Source organism: Haliotis asinina, chromosome 14, assembly GCF_037392515.1.
Source record: "Haliotis asinina isolate JCU_RB_2024 chromosome 14, JCU_Hal_asi_v2, whole genome shotgun sequence".
Lineage (NCBI taxonomy): Eukaryota > Metazoa > Mollusca > Gastropoda > Lepetellida > Haliotidae > Haliotis > Haliotis asinina.
This window is the reverse complement of record NC_090293.1, coordinates 31,416,463-31,433,625: the sequence shown is the minus strand read 5'-3', so window position 1 is coordinate 31,433,625 and position 17,163 is coordinate 31,416,463. Positions and strand designations below refer to the sequence as shown.

General features: G+C 38.6%; 11 non-coding genes across 11 annotated transcripts; all 11 read left to right on the top strand.

Annotated features, from left to right (window-relative positions):
• Positions 1-9,886: 9,886 nt before the first annotated feature.
• Trnae-cuc (transfer RNA glutamic acid (anticodon CUC)) lies at positions 9,887-9,958 on the top strand. Its single transcript has one exon. It is a non-coding gene; the product is annotated as a tRNA-Glu (tRNA).
• Positions 9,959-10,581: 623 nt separating this feature from the next.
• On the top strand, positions 10,582-10,653 carry Trnae-cuc (transfer RNA glutamic acid (anticodon CUC)). The gene has a single exon. It is a non-coding gene; the product is annotated as a tRNA-Glu (tRNA).
• A 648-nt stretch (positions 10,654-11,301) lies between these two features.
• Trnae-cuc (transfer RNA glutamic acid (anticodon CUC)) lies at positions 11,302-11,373 on the top strand. Its single transcript has one exon. It is a non-coding gene; the product is annotated as a tRNA-Glu (tRNA).
• Positions 11,374-11,996: 623 nt separating this feature from the next.
• Trnae-cuc (transfer RNA glutamic acid (anticodon CUC)) lies at positions 11,997-12,068 on the top strand. Its single transcript has one exon. It is a non-coding gene; the product is annotated as a tRNA-Glu (tRNA).
• A 648-nt stretch (positions 12,069-12,716) lies between these two features.
• On the top strand, positions 12,717-12,788 carry Trnae-cuc (transfer RNA glutamic acid (anticodon CUC)). Its single transcript has one exon. It is a non-coding gene; the product is annotated as a tRNA-Glu (tRNA).
• Positions 12,789-13,410: 622 nt separating this feature from the next.
• Trnae-cuc (transfer RNA glutamic acid (anticodon CUC)) lies at positions 13,411-13,482 on the top strand. The gene has a single exon. It is a non-coding gene; the product is annotated as a tRNA-Glu (tRNA).
• A 648-nt stretch (positions 13,483-14,130) lies between these two features.
• Positions 14,131-14,202, top strand: Trnae-cuc (transfer RNA glutamic acid (anticodon CUC)). The gene has a single exon. It is a non-coding gene; the product is annotated as a tRNA-Glu (tRNA).
• Positions 14,203-14,825: 623 nt separating this feature from the next.
• Positions 14,826-14,897, top strand: Trnae-cuc (transfer RNA glutamic acid (anticodon CUC)). The gene has a single exon. It is a non-coding gene; the product is annotated as a tRNA-Glu (tRNA).
• Positions 14,898-15,545: 648 nt separating this feature from the next.
• On the top strand, positions 15,546-15,617 carry Trnae-cuc (transfer RNA glutamic acid (anticodon CUC)). Its single transcript has one exon. It is a non-coding gene; the product is annotated as a tRNA-Glu (tRNA).
• A 623-nt stretch (positions 15,618-16,240) lies between these two features.
• Positions 16,241-16,312, top strand: Trnae-cuc (transfer RNA glutamic acid (anticodon CUC)). The gene has a single exon. It is a non-coding gene; the product is annotated as a tRNA-Glu (tRNA).
• A 654-nt stretch (positions 16,313-16,966) lies between these two features.
• Positions 16,967-17,038, top strand: Trnae-cuc (transfer RNA glutamic acid (anticodon CUC)). Its single transcript has one exon. It is a non-coding gene; the product is annotated as a tRNA-Glu (tRNA).
• Positions 17,039-17,163: the final 125 nt, after the last annotated feature.

Genomic DNA, 17,163 nt, shown 5'->3' with positions numbered 1-17,163 from the left:
TTCTAATGTTTTGGAGGATGTAAATGTATGAAAGTGCCATTATGAGTATCATGACACAAAATTCAACTGATTTTGACTTACTTTTGCGAATTCAGGAAGATTTTTAAAAAATATGCCAGAATAATCACATTTACTCAAAATACATCTTTTCCTGTGTTTTGGATTTTGTAAATGAATGAGGATATATTTGTAAGTATCATGGCATAAAATTCAACTCATTTTGACTTAATTCTGATAATTTGTAACAAGTACAAGAATCTGGATTTCCACTTAAATTTTCATAGTTTTTTTTTTATTGTCTTGGGGGTTGTAAATTTATGAATGAAAGTGTGTTTATAAGTGAAAAATGAAATCATAAGTGAAAAATGAAATCATTCCGGTCTTAATTCGACTAATCTCTCTCGAGGACGAAAATATTTTCGTTTGCTCGTTTTCTTTATTTTTCAAACATATGGTTTAAAAATAGATGAAATTCTAGTGAAAATTCAGTTTAATTTCGTGAGTTTAGTTTTTTGTCGCCCTCAGCAATATCCCAGCAATATGGCGGCGGTTTGTAGATAATCGAGTTTGGATCAGACAATCCAGTGATCAACAGCATGAGCATCTACCTGCACAATTGGGAACTGATGACATGTGTCAGCAAAAGTCAGCGAGCCTGACCACCTGATTCCGTTAGTCACCTCTTACGACAAGCATAGTCGCCTTTTATGGCAAGCATGGGTTGTTGAAGCCCTCTTCTACTCCAGATCTTCACGGGTCCCGAACACAGAGCTTTACTTCCAGCAACATATACAATACACTTAGAATACTAAGCCTTGAGATTCTTTTGAATTTAGGTCTTCTATAAATACACCAAAATTCAACCTATATCTATGAAGTTGAAGTTATTTGTGAAAGCCCTAATCAAGAGTGACCAAACTCCAGTGACTATGCTGGGACACATTAATAAACAGTGTTGTCAAATCTTTAAACTGTATTGAAATATGTCTTGTCAATTCCACTGACATTCACCAAATGTACCTACCTAGTAGTTTTAAGTGTACCTACCCAGTTTAGCATGTTTCGTTTTAATAGTGTGGTCCCCATTTTTAGTAATTCCCGTTTGCCCGTCCCGGCTTTTCTTCGTCCGAGGTTTTATGGGGTATTCTCCTATTTGTCAGACCAGAAATAATCTACAACAGGGGTAGGTCACTCGCTTGTTTTCTTTACCAATTGTACTAATTAGTATGCGCCTCCTCATGCTCCAATGCACACAGTGACCTGATTCGTCTCCATCGCAACTTAGGCCGCGTTTAACAGTACTTCAGCCAGTTTACTGTATCAGTCGAAATCTTACAATGAATGAATGAATGAATGAATGAATGAATGAAGAGCAAGAAGTATATGTGAATGAATGAAAGAAATAATAAAAGAAAGAAGTACATATGTGAATGAATGAAAGAATAAATGATACACCACGGCCATCCCTTCCAAAACATGCTAAAGAACGCAAAACTATCGTTAGATCACATGTGTTAACATCAGCTTGTTATTGTCTCCCTGGTCAGGCGTAACAATTGTCAGACAGGTTAAAACAACAAACTATCTGGTTGACTGCACAGCTGCCTGTTGACGTAGTATACCCACATCACCTACTTTTCCTGCGTAACCTTCATCTACATCACCACCCTTAATATATTGAGCAGAGAGCACAGAAGGCCCTATAGCTGTAACCACTGAACCGTGGTGTCTCTCTGCTCCCAAGTTGCCAAGTGGGGGTGCCCTTTTCTACCTCTTCCATGAATCTTTAAAACATCTAACAAGCTCAACGCATGCATTTTTTTTACTCAAATGTGATGTTATACATGTACATATCATAAGAGTATTTTTTATGTATTATTCAGTTGATAAATTATTATTTCATGATACATATATGTACAATATTTTGCTTCGATTTGTAACTACCCACATTATGACATTGAGACCATTCTGATTTATCGAGTAAAATACGATTGTATAGTTTTGAGTTTGAATCTTGGCATATTTTACCGGTTTGCCACTTTTGCACTCTACCCTTTTAAAGGGGGCGTGCATATTTTGGTGGTTTTTAGTATTCCATTCCATTCCATTCATTTGGATTTATTAATTTATTTGTTTTTGTTTTGTTTTGTCTTTTTACTGTTAGTGGGCCTGTTAGTCTGCTTTGATAACTGTAAATCTATTCTGACGTTTGACGAACGGAACATGAAGTGTTGTTATCATGTATGTTATGTAATTATATTATTGGTATGGAGAGGCATTGATATGCATGTTTATGCTTGCCAATCCAGTCCCGATTACTTGAGGAGATTAGTTTAAACTATAGATTAACGTATCCATACTATTAATGTGCAATCATTATATCGGGCTATGAGGTATACGTTATGTAATCAAGATTGAGTTTGCGTTTACTTTTCTATTTTTTTAAAATAAATTTTCACTATTTTTGCTACACTCGAATAGATTTACTTTGGCTTTCGTGATTGTGGTCTCTAAGTATTTTAGAAATTATGTTGTTGAGACAACTGAACTGTTGATCTGCAGTCTTTCAAAATTCATTTTCACGAGATATATTCTCCCTTTTTACCAGTTCTCAAAATGAACATATAGCTGTTTACACAAAGGTATCTTCCCGTAAAATAGGTAGGACGAAACGTGAAGCATAGCAGCTTTACTGAAGCCATAACTGATTGTCATAACTGAAGTTGTTAAAATGATCCTGAAAACTGTCATTTTCAACATTCACCTTGGAAGCAATTTTACCAAGAAACTAAATAACTCATTACTAATGGAAGGGGTGAACTGAAAGCCCAATTTTATTAACTGAAGTCACTGATTGAACTCGCTAACATGGATCCACTTACATTCTGGTACATGTGTCTTATTTCGTTTCCTGAGGACACATATTTTACCTTTTTTATAGAAAATCCGTGTCTAATCCCATAAAACAACACCGTTGTCACTACACCAAATGATTTTGACCTCGACCCAAAACAAAGGTTTAACTTACAGGACTACCTGTAAGATATCCCTTTCTTGATAACGAGTTTAACAGCTACGCCGAAATGCTGCTTATAAGAACCTTATAAGAAGTTGTATATCCACAGAACTTTCGTATTTTTTTCCAAATGATCATGACCTGAACAGATATTACTTTGTCAGAGGCTTCATGAGTGATTTCCAATTTCTAATCCACACACTGATTTCCACTTTTTCATCATTTTGACTTTTATCTCAGTTTGTTGAGTATCTCAGCATAACTCGCAAAGACAATGGAAACTGAGCGGAACGATGACGCTTTCTGTGTCTTCCGCGTTCCCTTACGTAATTTCCGCAAAGCGCCTACGACAATTTGCGCCGAAAAAGTCATGTCTCGTCCGCTGGTCTTGTTTATTGGAGTATAACAGCTGCCGCTTTCAAGTGTATTTTACTTGTCATATACAAAATTCATCCATGGATCACATTTGGTCATTAGGGGACACCAGCTTTGAAATGAACAGGTGTTCGTGAGTGTATATGGATGAAAAAGACTGATTGCGCAAGACGCGCAGCCAAATATCTCACATTCAAAGGAAATCTCGAATTGATTGTTTTATAAGGCGTCGAGCTGACCGGTTGGTTTTGGTGTTGTGTATAAACCTCCTTTGCACGAACTTTGTCAAGCATACCTGCTTTGTCCTTTTGCAAGACCTGCACATATTAGTATTTGAAAGACATTGACATTTATGTGCAGGTGCTCTGGAAAACCTTGTCCGGCACGATATTCCTTCCAATTTAGTTATTGTGTGCATGCTGCATTTCAATTTTGGAAATGTGCTTAAAACATATTTTGATTCTCAAAGAATGTGGTTCGTTTAGCAAGCAAAATATTGCTTTGATTAACACTTCACCAGTACTATGCAATATTACAGAATACACAAAACCGGATACTCAAAAACGACAAATTATAGCATTGTGATTAGGGGTATATGGGGTTATAGGAGTCCCTTTTTATCCACCGAGACAAGTGCTACACGCCCTGGTGGGGTGTGGATTCGGGGAGGGGGTAACGGAGGAGATGACCAACATACACGTACTCCATACGCTATCATGGTCTTCATTACTGCTTGAAGATCGACCTTTTCTCACTGTGGTCTATGATGACTTCGGTGAACGGAAAAGAACTTATTCACTGTGAAAACCAGAAAATAGTTGAATCCGTCCACGATTTTATCATAAAACACAAAGCTTGATTTTTAATTTTTTAACAGGAAACTAATTAACTTGTCAAAAACCTTCTCACAAATGTTCAGTGTTTCTACAAAGAGTTAGTCAGACACAACAAACCATAATTCTGTTTTTCATGTTTACTTATACTTTAGATGTATTTGATGTAATGATATGTATGCATATGTTATTATATGATAGTTCATATGGATGACGACACATGCTTCATTTATATTTTGTATTATATGCTGTATGGGTGAGGTACTGTAAAGCTTGTTCACCAGTCCCAATCAGAGTTACAAAACACACAAAAATACAACAACATGGAGATGTGTGGAGAAAATAGAGACATATGGAGAACAGCAATGTCATAACTGAACAGAAATCATTCCCTCTATTGGTGAAGGCCGTGTGGGATTAGTTAAACAAAGAAATCTAGTCGACCATGCCTCCTAATACTCTTACTCCTTAAACAAACGACTTGCCTGGGCTGTCTAAAATTGAATTGAAATTTTTGTAAATTCGATGTTTCGGGTATTACGTAAGGAGGTAATCAGGTGTCAACACTATGGCGTTCGACGCTCCGGACATGAAGGAAAACCAAATACGTTATAAAGTACAGTAATGTGGTCAGTATGAGCGAGGCAGACAGTCTGATGAGCACAGCTCATTACGGAAATCTCTTGTCTTTGGAGCTGCACGTTGAGACGCTGAAGCCTTCTGTCAAGTTCTTCTTTATTCTTTATTGTGGCCACTGTGTCACAATATGCAGTTTACATTGCTCACAGACCCTCGATTCACGATTACGCCAACTTCCTCGACTACTGTTCGTGCGACGACTATCATTCAGGAATTGGTTCCACAGCTCATTCTTTCACCGAAGTCTTTGTGTATATGTTTTAGCTCGTTAATTAGCGTAGAGACGAGTCTTCTGCTATTCTCGGGCACAAGTTCTCCAAGGTAGTCGACGCTCCGGGTGTCATTAGAACAGTGTTGAGCACTGTCACACTCCACTGCTTTTCGACAGTACTGTTGTGTATTTAATAAAACAATCGACAATCCGGACGTGAACCAAAAGAGGATACCACCATTCTCATCGGTGGATGAAATGGGATGAAGAAAACCCGCATACTCTTCATCACATTGCTACACCGTATTTACCATAACGAATGTTTAAATATCACTTTATGTAAATAGAGCATCAAAACAAGCTGAAACCATGTATTATATTAACATGGTACTAACTATAGTCGATTCGAACCACTGCTTTACAGTTCACTGACTGGATGCAGGCTTTTCCCACGTGGCGGGGTAAAACTTAATGATCTATTCTCCCTCGCAAGGCCACGTGAACCAATCAGAAATGGACATTCTTAAATGGGGTAGGAGAAATGTGCCCTGTACGTTCTTATGAACCTTGATCTTTCAGGTACCTTTCATCAGTTGTGTACAAATAATGGTCTAGAATAATGTTTCAAACACTTTAATACGTATTGATGCAGGGGCTCCATATATGTTCTTGTTTACGTCCCGCTCGTCAAACGTCAGAATAAATTTACAGGTATCAAAGCAGACTCAATCGCTGGGCCACTTGCAATAAAGAACCCAAACAATGCAAAAACATTCAGTCAATTTAAACAAATAGATGGAATACTAAAAAACACCTAAATATTAGTATGCACGCCCCATTTAAAAAGATAGAGCGCTAAAGTGGCAAGATTCAAACTCAAAACTATTCAATCGTATTTTACTCGATAAATCAAAATGGTCTCAATGTCATAATGTGGGTAGTTACAGAATCAAAGCAAAATATTTTACATGTTTATGTACGATTTATTTAGCAAAGCCAGAAAAATCCCCGACAAACACGGTCGCTTCTCCTCAATACGTGGGTTTGTGAGAGTGAGGGTACTCCCTACAAGGCTCACTCCCATTAGTTAACAAGGCGTCCTCCCATTTTATGTCTTTTTTACTCGATAGGTACGGAAAATTAATTAGGCGATGTGGGTATGTCATGACTGGTTGATTTCTCAGGATTAGGTGAATTGGGTATGGCAGAGTCGATATACTATGAACATAGGGGATTTAGCAAGCGTGTTGGAGTGAAGGAATGACAAAACTCTGTGATAGATTAATGAGTGTCTTTTTTAAGCATTATGAAAATGGGAATGGTAAATTAACACAAAATGCCCTAGACCTGTCCAGCGTGTCATACATATATATATATATCATAAAAGAATAATTTATCAACCGAATAATACACAAAAATACTCTTATGATTATGTATAACATCACATTTTAATAAAAAGATGCATGCGTTGAGCTTGTTAGATGTTTTAAGATTAATGGAAGAGGTAGAGAAGGACATCCCCCACTTGGGAACTTGGGAGCAGAGAGACACCACGGTTCAGTGGTTACAGCTATAGGGCCCTCTGTGCTCTCTGCTCAATATATTAAGGGTGGTGATGTAGATGAAGGTTACGCAGGAAAAGTAGGTGATGTGGGTATACTACGTCAACAGGCAGCTGTGCAGTCAACCAGATAGTTTGTTGTTTTAACCTGTCTGACAATTGTTACGCCTGACCAGGGAGACAATAACAAGCTGATGTTAACACATGTGATCTAACGATAGTTTTACGTTCTTTAGCATGTTTTGGAAGGGATGGCCGTGGTGTATCATTTATTCTTTCATTCATTCACATATGTACTTCTTTCTTTTATTATTTCTTTTATTCATTCACATATACTTCTTGCTCTTCATTCATTCATTCATTGTAAGATTTCGACTGATACAGTAAACTGGCTGAAGTACTGTTAAACGCGGCCCAAGTTGCGATGGAGACGAATCAGGTCACTGTGTGCATTGGAGCATGAGGAGGCGCATACTAATTAGTACAAATGGTAAAGAAAACAAGTTAGTGACCTACCCCTGTTGTAGATAATTTCTGGTCTGACAAATAGGAGAATGCCCCATAAAACCTCGGACGAAGAAAAGCCGGGACGGGCAAACGGGAATTACTAAAAATGGGGACCACACTATTAAAACGAAACATGCTAAACTGGGTAGGTACACTTAAAACTACTAGGTAGGTACATTTGGTGAATGTCAGTGGAATTGACAAGACATATTTCAATACAGTTTAAAGATCTCACAACACCGTTTATTAATGTGTCCCAGCATAGTCACTGGAGTTTGGTCACTCTTGATTAGGGCTTTCACAAATAACTTCAACTTCATAGATATAGGTTGAATTTTGGTATATTTATAGAATACCTAAGTTCAAAAGAATCTCAAGACTTAGTATTCTAAGTGTACTGTATATGTTGCTGGAAGTAAAGGGCTTCACAACCCATGTTTGCCATAAAAGGCGACTATGCTTGTCGTAAGAGGCGACTAACGAGATCGGGTGGTCAGGCTCGCTGACTTGGTTGACACATGTCATCAGTTCCCAATTGTGCAGGTAGATGCTCAAACTCGATTATCTACAAACCGCCGCCATATTGCTGGGATATTGCTGAGTGCGACATAAAACTAAACTCACGAAATTAAACTGAATTGTCATTAGAATTTCATCTATTTTTAAACCATATGTTTGAAAAATAAAGAAAACGAGCAAACGAAAATATTTTCGTCCACGAGAGAGATTAGTCGAATTAAGACCGGAATGATTTCATTTTTTGGTCGTGATACTTATAAACACACTTTCATTCATATATTTACAACCCCCAAGACAATTAAAAAAGCTATGAAAATTTAAGTGGAAGTCCAGATTCTTGTACTTGTTACAAATTATCAGAATTAAGTCAAAATGATTTGAATTTTGTGCCATGATACTTACAAATATATCCTCATTCATTTACAAAATCCAAAACACAGGAAAAGATGTATTTTGAGTAAAAGTGATTATTCTGGCATATTTTTAAAAATCTTCCTGAATTCGCAAAAGTAAGTCAAAATCAGTTGAATTTTGTGTCATGATACTCATAATGGCACTTTCATACATTTACATCCTCCAAAACATTAGAAAAGATGTATTTGGAGTGAAAAGGAAATATTTTCGCTCATGGGCCCAATGTTTTTCGCCCATGGGCGAGATGTTTTTGAAAATCGGTCTCAATTAGCAGAATTAAGTCATAATGAGTTGGATTTTGTGCCATGATACTCATATATATATCCTCATTCATTTACAACCTCCAAACCACAGGAAAAGATGTATTTTGAGTGAAGGCAAATATTCTCGCCCATGGGTCAAAATGTCTTTCTCCCATGGGCGAGAGTTTTCAAAATTGCTCTCATTTAGAGGAATTAAGTCAAAATGAGTTGAAATTTCTGTCATGATACTCATAAATGTACTTTCATTCATTTACATCCTCCAAATATTGGAAAAGATGTGTTTGGGGTAAAAGGAAATATTCTCGCCCATGGGCCAAAATGTTTTTCACCCATGGGTGAGATTTTGTTAAATAGCTCTAAATTAACGGAATTAATTCAAAATGAGTGGAATTTTGTGACATGATACTTATGAACATACTTTCATCCATTCACAACCTCCACAACATGGGAAAAGGTGTATTGTGAGTAAAAGTAAATATTCTCACCCATGGGCCAAATGGTTTTCGCCCATGGGCGAGGCGTTTTGAAAAATCACTCTTAATTAGCCGAATTAAGTCAAAATAAGCTTAATTTCGTGTCAAGACACTAATAAATACACGTTCATTTATTGAAAAACTGCAAAGCCTGGAAAAAAACATGTAGTTTCAATAAAATTAATGACATGTATTCTCGTCCATGGGCCAATATGTTTTTCACCCATGGGCGAGATTTTTTAAAATCGCTGTCAGTTAGCAGAGTCAAGTCACAACAAGCTAAAATTTGTGTCATGATACTTATTAACATTTTTTCATTCATTTACAACCTCCAAAACATTTATTCTGGATGAAATTAAACACTTTCGCCCATGGGCCTGCCCATGGGCCTACCCATTGGCCACTGTTCGCCCATGGGCGTGCCCATGGGCGAGCGAGTTTAAATTTTGAGTTTTCGAAAAAATTTTTTTTCATTTTTTCATCCTTAGCACACATACATGACAGCTGCCTGTTTAATTTTGCGAAATCGCTTGTGCGAGAGTGGCCACAGTGCTGAGAGTTTCTGGACTTTTGTGAGTCCAGAATTAAATTGTGACGTGTTGTATATATTTGTGTACATCCTTACTTTCGACAATGTGTAGACTCATTCTTATCTTGTCTGTCATTGTTGTACTGTTCTGTGTAGACTTTATGTTGTGTGTCATTGTTTTACTGATTCATCAATAGACATTTTGTAAATATACCTATGTGCATGTGTATAGTAAGTGAGTGCGTATTTCCTACATGCAAGGTAAACAACATTGCTGTCAATGTATATAAAATACTAAGTAAATGTCATATATGCGAGAGTGCGCCTTGTTATTAGATAGGACAAATTGTATGGATAACTTGTTGGAGTGGCATGTTATTAGATGACTAAAAGTCTAAATCATTCTTCATTTCAATGTAAGGCGAAGAGACATATACTCTTCACTGTCGTTGTTTCAAAGGGGCAGTTCTGTTCCATTTATGGATGTGACCTTGCCCTGATTTTCGAAGAGACATGTCAATCTTATGTCCAGATATACCATCAGTGTCCCAGGTGGTCTAGTGGTTAGGATTTGGCGCTCTCACCGCCACGGCCGGGGTTCGATTCCCCGTGTGGGAAGTAACTTTTTTCCATTTTAAGATTTGGGAATAATTTGGCTGGAGTCAGCCACAACGCCTTAATTGCTCTACATTGTGTGTGTAATGCCATCACTCTACAACATACGTAACAACACACCTAAATACTACTTTGCTATCTAGTTCCATTGGAGAAAAGGTGTACTGTTCACATACTTCACTTCGCTATAAACACAAAAAAGCATCTCGGCACTCCGATTGTCCCATAAATAAGTGAAAAGGCATATTTGAGACTCACCAATATTGAAGAATATTTCAGCATCAATTGCTGTACGTGTCATACTACAAAATGAAATCCTCCGAATAAAATCCATGCCTTCTCTGCCCTGGACAAGAGTAGACTCGGCGGGTTCCTTGCTTAATTTGGCACATGCAACATGAGTGTCTCATGGCAATGTGGAAGCCACAGCTATTATTCATTCCAAGGGTGAACTGCACCCAAGCCTTCCTCTACAATTAATTCATTTACGATTGAAACTATATTGGAAGTAAGAAAAGAGAGACAGAAGGAAGCGTGCATGGGTAAGTGTCATCTAGGAAATATCACGTTGTGGCAACATGTTCCTACTTGAACCAATACCTTGCTCCATCCCTAACATTGCAAGGTCCCAGGTGGTCTAGTGGTTAGGATTTGGCGCTCTCACCGCCACGGCCGGGGTTCGATTCCCCGTCTGGGAAGTACATTTTTCGCATATTTTTTTCTCGGTATTTATCAACTCCTCCTCACGTTTCATTCAGTTCAGCCGGAATTTCACTTTGCCTCTTTTTTCGCAAGAAAACTAAGCCCAAACACTGTCACTGTAAAGGACGTCCACACAGTTCTTATATACAATTAACACTTGCACATCATAAGTATATATTTGTGTACATCCTTACTTTCGACAATGTGTAGACTCATTCTTATCTTGTCTGTCATTGTTGTACTGTTCTGTGTAGACTTTATGTTGTGTGTCATTGTTTTACTGATTCATCAATAGACATTTTGTAAATATACCTATGTGCATGTGTATAGTAAGTGAGTGCGTATTTCCTACATGCAAGGTAAACAACATTGCTGTCAATGTATATAAAATACTAAGTAAATGTCATATATGCGAGAGTGCGCCTTGTTATTAGATAGGACAAATTGTATGGATAACTTGTTGGAGTGGCATGTTATTAGATGACTAAAAGTCTAAATCATTCTTCATTTCAATGTAAGGCGAAGAGACATATACTCTTCACTGTCGTTGTTTCAAAGGGGCAGTTCTGTTCCATTTATGGATGTGACCTTGCCCTGATTTTCGAAGAGACATGTCAATCTTATGTCCAGATATACCATCAGTGTCCCAGGTGGTCTAGTGGTTAGGATTTGGCGCTCTCACCGCCACGGCCGGGGTTCGATTCCCCGTCTGGGAAGTAACTTTTTTCCATTTTAAGATTTGGGAATAATTTGGCTGGAGTCAGCCACAACGCCTTAATTGCTCTACATTGTGTGTGTAATGCCATCACTCTACAACATACGTAACAACACACCTAAATACTACTTTGCTATCTAGTTCCATTGGAGAAAAGGTGTACTGTTCACATACTTCACTTCGCTATAAACACAAAAAAGCATCTCGGCACTCCGATTGTCCCATAAATAAGTGAAAAGGCATATTTGAGACTCACCAATATTGAAGAATATTTCAGCATCAATTGCTGTACGTGTCATACTACAAAATGAAATCCTCCGAATAAAATCCATGCCTTCTCTGCCCTGGACAAGAGTAGACTCGGCGGGTTCCTTGCTTAATTTGGCACATGCAACATGAGTGTCTCATGGCAATGTGGAAGCCACAGCTATTATTCATTCCAAGGGTGAACTGCACCCAAGCCTTCCTCTACAATTAATTCATTTACGATTGAAACTATATTGGAAGTAAGAAAAGAGAGACAGAAGGAAGCGTGCATGGGTAAGTGTCATCTAGGAAATATCACGTTGTGGCAACATGTTCCTACTTGAACCAATACCTTGCTCCATCCCTAACATTGCAAGGTCCCAGGTGGTCTAGTGGTTAGGATTTGGCGCTCTCACCGCCACGGCCGGGGTTCGATTCCCCGTCTGGGAAGTACATTTTTCGCATATTTTTTTCTCGGTATTTATCAACTCCTCCTCACGTTTCATTCAGTTCAGCCGGAATTTCACTTTGCCTCTTTTTTCGCAAGAAAACTAAGCCCAAACACTGTCACTGTAAAGGACGTCCACACAGTTCTTATATACAATTAACACTTGCACATCATAAGTATATATTTGTGTACATCCTTACCTTCGACAATGTGTAGACTCATTCTTGTCTTGTCTGTCATTGTTGTACTGTTCTGTGTAGACTTTATGTTGTGTGTCATTGTTTTACTGATTTATCAATGGACATTTTGTAAATATACCTATGTGCATGTGTATAGTAAGTGAGTGCGTATTTCCTACATGCAAGGTAAACAACATTGCTGTCAATGTATATAAAATACTAAGTAAATGTCATATATGCGAGAGTGCGCCTTGTTATTAGATAGGACAAATTGTATGGATAACTTGTTGGAGTGGCATGTTATTAGATGACTAAAAGTCTAAATCATTCTTCATTTCAATGTAAGGCGAAGAGACATATACTCTTCACTGTCGTTGTTTCAAAGGGGCAGTTCTGTTCCATTTATGGATGTGACCTTGCCCTGATTTTCGAAGAGACATGTCAATCTTATGTCCAGATATACCATCAGTGTCCCAGGTGGTCTAGTGGTTAGGATTTGGCGCTCTCACCGCCACGGCCGGGGTTCGATTCCCCGTCTGGGAAGTAACTTTTTTCCATTTTAAGATTTGGGAATAATTTGGCTGGAGTCAGCCACAACGCCTTAATTGCTCTACATTGTGTGTATTGCCCTCACTCTACAACATACGTAACAACACACCTAAATACTACTTTGCTATCTAGTTCCATTGGAGAAAAGGTGTACTGTTCACATACTTCACTTCGCTATAAACACAAAAAAGCATCTCGGCACTCCGATTGTCCCATAAATAAGTGAAGAGGCATATTTGAGACTCACCAATATTGAAGAATATTTCAGCATCAATTGCTGTACGTGTCATACTACAAAATGAAATCCTCCGAATAAAATCCATGCCTTCTCTGCCCTGGACAAGAGTAGACTCGGCGGGTTCCTTGCTTAATTTGGCACATGCAACATGAGTGTCTCATGGCAATGTGGAGGCCACAGCTATTATTCATTCCAAGGGTGAACTGCACCCAAGCCTTCCTCTACAATTAATTCATTTACGATTGAAACTATATTGGAAGTAAGAAAAGAGAGACAGAAGGAAGCGTGCATGGGTAAGTGTCATCTAGGAAATATCACGTTGTGGCAACATGTTCCCTACTTGAACCAATACCTTGCTCCATCCCTAAGATTGCAAGGTTCCAGGTGGTCTAGTGGTTAGGATTTGGCGCTCTCACCGCCACGGGCGGGGTTCGATTCCCCGTCTGGGAAGTACATTTTTCGCATATTTTTTTCTCGGTATTTATCAACTCCTCCTCACGTTTCATTTAGTTCAGCCGGAATTTCACTTTGCCTCTTTTTTCGCAAGAAAACTAAGCCCAAACACTGTCACTGTAAAGGACGTCCACACAGTTCTTATATACAATTAACACTTGCACATCATAAGTATATATTTGTGTACATCCTTACTTTCGACAATGTGTAGACTCATTCTTATCTTGTCTGTCATTGTTGTACTGTTCTGTGTAGACTTTATGTTGTGTGTCATTGTTTTACTGATTCATCAATAGACATTTTGTAAATATACCTATGTGCATGTGTATAGTAAGTGAGTGCGTATTTCCTACATGCAAGGTAAACAACATTGCTGTCAATGTATATAAAATACTAAGTAAATGTCATATATGCGAGAGTGCGCCTTGTTATTAGATAGGACAAATTGTATGGATAACTTGTTGGAGTGGCATGTTATTAGATGACTAAAAGTCTAAATCATTCTTCATTTCAATGTAAGGCGAAGAGACATATACTCTTCACTGTCGTTGTTTCAAAGGGGCAGTTCTGTTCCATTTATGGATGTGACCTTGCCCTGATTTTCGAAGAGACATGTCAATCTTATGTCCAGATATACCATCAGTGTCCCAGGTGGTCTAGTGGTTAGGATTTGGCGCTCTCACCGCCACGGGCGGGGTTCGATTCCCCGTGTGGGAAGTAACTTTTTTCCATTTTAAGATTTGGGAATAATTTGGCTGGAGTCAGCCACAACGCCTTAATTGCTCTACATTGTGTGTGTAATGCCATCACTCTACAACATACGTAACAACACACCTAAATACTACTTTGCTATCTAGTTCCATTGGAGAAAAGGTGTACTGTTCACATACTTCACTTCGCTATAAACACAAAAAAGCATCTCGGCACTCCGATTGTCCCATAAATAAGTGAAAAGGCATATTTGAGACTCACCAATATTGAAGAATATTTCAGCATCAATTGCTGTACGCGTCATACTACAAAATGAAATCCTCCGAATAAAATCCATGCCTTCTCTGCTCTGGACAAGAGTAGACTCGGCGGGTTCCTTGCTTAATTTGGCACATGCAACATGAGTGTCTCATGGCAATGTGGAAGCCACAGCTATTATTCATTCCAAGGGTGAACTGCACCCAAGCCTTCCTCTACAATTAATTCATTTACGATTGAAACTATATTGGAAGTAAGAAAAGAGAGACAGAAGGAAGCGTGCATGGGTAAGTGTCATCTAGGAAATATCACGTTGTGGCAACATGTTCCTACTTGAACCAATACCTTGCTCCATCCCTAAGATTGCAAGGTCCCAGGTGGTCTAGTGGTTAGGATTTGGCGCTCTCACCGCCACGGGCGGGGTTCGATTCCCCGTCTGGGAAGTACATTTTTCGCATATTTTTTTCTCGGTATTTATCAACTCCTCCTCACGTTTCATTTAGTTCAGCCGGAATTTCACTTTGCCTCTTTTTTCGCAAGAAAACTAAGCCCAAACACTGTCACTGTAAAGGACGTCCACACAGTTCTTATATACAATTAACACTTGCACATCATAAGTATATATTTGTGTACATCCTTACTTTCGACAATGTGTAGACTCATTCTTATCTTGTCTGTCATTGTTGTACTGTTCTGTGTAGACTTTATGTTGTGTGTCATTGTTTTACTGATTCATCAATAGACATTTTGTAAATATACCTATGTGCATGTGTATAGTAAGTGAGTGCGTATTTCCTACATGCAAGGTAAACAACATTGCTGTCAATGTATATAAAATACTAAGTAAATGTCATATATGCGAGAGTGCGCCTTGTTATTAGATAGGACAAATTGTATGGATAACTTGTTGGAGTGGCATGTTATTAGATGACTAAAAGTCTAAATCATTCTTCATTTCAATGTAAGGCGAAGAGACATATACTCTTCACTGTCGTTGTTTCAAAGGGGCAGTTCTGTTCCATTTATGGATGTGACCTTGCCCTGATTTTCGAAGAGACATGTCAATCTTATGTCCAGATATACCATCAGTGTCCCAGGTGGTCTAGTGGTTAGGATTTGGCGCTCTCACCGCCACGGCCGGGGTTCGATTCCCCGTCTGGGAAGTAACTTTTTTCCATTTTAAGATTTGGGAATAATTTGGCTGGAGTCAGCCACAACGCCTTAATTGCTCTACATTGTGTGTGTAATGCCATCACTCTACAACATACGTAACAACACACCTAAATACTACTTTGCTATCTAGTTCCATTGGAGAAAAGGTGTACTGTTCACATACTTCACTTCGCTATAAACACAAAAAAGCATCTCGGCACTCCGATTGTCCCATAAATAAGTGAAAAGGCATATTTGAGACTCACCAATATTGAAGAATATTTCAGCATCAATTGCTGTACGTGTCATACTACAAAATGAAATCCTCCGAATAAAATCCATGCCTTCTCTGCTCTGGACAAGAGTAGACTCGGCGGGTTCCTTGCTTAATTTGGCACATGCAACATGAGTGTCTCATGGCAATGTGGAAGCCACAGCTATTATTCATTCCAAGGGTGAACTGCACCCAAGCCTTCCTCTACAATTAATTCATTTACGATTGAAACTATATTGGAAGTAAGAAAAGAGAGACAGAAGGAAGCGTGCATGGGTAAGTGTCATCTAGGAAATATCACGTTGTGGCAACATGTTCCTACTTGAACCAATACCTTGCTCCATCCCTAAGATTGCAAGGTCCCAGGTGGTCTAGTGGTTAGGATTTGGCGCTCTCACCGCCACGGCCGGGATTCGATTCCCCGTCTGGGAAGTACATTTTTCGCATATTTTTTTCTCGGTATTTATCAACTCCTCCTCACGTTTCATTCAGTTCAGCCGGAATTTCACTTTGCCTCTTTTTTCGCAAGAAAACTAAGCCCAAACACTGTCACTGTAAAGGACGTCCACACAGTTCTTATATACAATTAACACTTGCACATCATAAGTATATATTTGTGTACGTGTACATCCTTACTTTCGACAATGTGTAGACTCATTCTTATCTTGTCTGTCATTGTTGTACTGTTCTGTGTAGACTTTATGTTGTGTGTCATTGTTTTACTGATTTATCAATGGACATTTTGTAAATATACCTATGTGCATGTGTATAGTAAGTGAGTGCGTATTTCCTACATGCAAGGTAAACAACATTGCTGTCAATGTATATAAAATACTAAGTAAATGTCATATATGCGAGAGTGCGCCTTGTTATTAGATAGGACAAATTGTATGGATAACTTGTTGGAGTGGCATGTTATTAGATGACTAAAAGTCTAAATCATTCTTCATTTCAATGTAAGGCGAAGAGACATATACTCTTCACTGTCGTTGTTTCAAAGGGGCAGTTCTGTTCCATTTATGGATGTGACCTTGCCCTGATTTTCGAAGAGACATGTCAATCTTATGTCCAGATATACCATCAGTGTCCCAGGTGGTCTAGTGGTTAGGATTTGGCGCTCTCACCGCCACGGCCGGGGTTCGATTCCCCGTCTGGGAAGTAACTTTTTTCCATTTTAAGATTTGGGAATAATTTGGCTGGAGTCAGCCACAACGCCTTAATTGCTCTACATTGTGTGTGTAATGCCATCACTCTACAACATACGTAACAACACACCTAAATAC